This window comes from Eutrema salsugineum, unplaced genomic scaffold (genome assembly GCF_000478725.1).
Source record: "Eutrema salsugineum unplaced genomic scaffold, Eutsalg1_0 scaffold_23, whole genome shotgun sequence".
NCBI lineage: Eukaryota > Viridiplantae > Streptophyta > Magnoliopsida > Brassicales > Brassicaceae > Eutrema > Eutrema salsugineum.
Window position 1 is genome coordinate 1,750,587 of NW_006256805.1, and position 1,273 is coordinate 1,751,859.

The window sequence follows — 1,273 nt, forward strand, 5'->3', positions numbered from 1 at the left end:
TTTTTTTAATCAAAGTCTCAGTTTTCTGATTTTCATCGGAGAGTTTAAGTGTAGCTAAAGGAACAAGAAAACAAGTAAATGATGCATCTCCTTCCACCATTTAGCAGTCTCTACTTCTTAGTTGTAAGCTCAGAACACCCTCTTGTCAATATAGTGCCATTTTTTTATCCGAATCAGACTTTTCTTAGACAGAGTCCCAGTTTTCTGACTTTTATGGGAGAGTTTTAGTGTAGCTAAAGGAATAAGAAAACAAGTAAATTGATGCATCTCCTTTCACATTTAGGAGTCTCTACTTCTTATTTGTAAGCTCATAACTCCCTCTTGTCAATATAGTGCCATTTTGGATCAGAATATGATTTTTCTTAAACAGAGTCCTAGTTTTCTGTTTTTCATAGGAGAGTTTAAGTGTAGCTAAAGGAATAAGAAAACACGTAAATGATGCATCTCCTTCCACATTTAGGAGTCTTTACTTCTTAGTTGTAAGCTCAGAACTCCCTCTTGTCAATATAGCGCTATTTTTGATCTGAATATGACTTTTCTGAAACAGAGTCCCAGTTTTCTGATTTTCATAGGAGAGTTTAAGTGTAGCTAAAGGAATAAGAAAACAAGCAAATGATGCATCTCCTTCCACATTTAGCAGTCTCTACTTCTTAGTTGTAAGCTCATAACTCCCTCTTGTCAATATAGTACCATTTTGGATCAGAATATGACTTTTCTTAAACAGAGTCACAGTTTTCTGATTTTCGTAGGAGAGTTTTGGTGTAGCTAAAGGAATAAGAAAACAAGTAAATGATGCATCTCCTTCCATATTTAGGAGTCTGTACTTCCTATTTGTAAGATCAGAACTCCCTCTTGTCAATATAGTTCCATTTTGGATCAGAATATGAATTTTCCTAAACAGAGTCTCAGTTTTCTGATTTTCATAGGAGAGTTTAAGTGTAGCTAAAGGAATAAGAAAACAAGTGAATGATGCATCTCCTTTCACATTTAGCAGTCTCTACTTCTTAGTTGTAAGCTCAGAACTCCCTCTTGTCAACATAGTGTCATTTTTTTTATCCGAATCTGACTTTTCTTAGACAGAGTCCCAGTTTTCTGATTTTTATAGGAGAGTTTTAGTGTAGCTAAAGGAATAAGAAAACAAGTAAATTGATGCATCTCCTTCCACATTTAGGAGTCTCTACTTCTTAGTTGTAAGCCCATAACTCCCTCTTGTCAATATAGTGCCATTTTGGATAAGAATATGACTTTTCTTAAACAAAGTCCCAATTTTTGG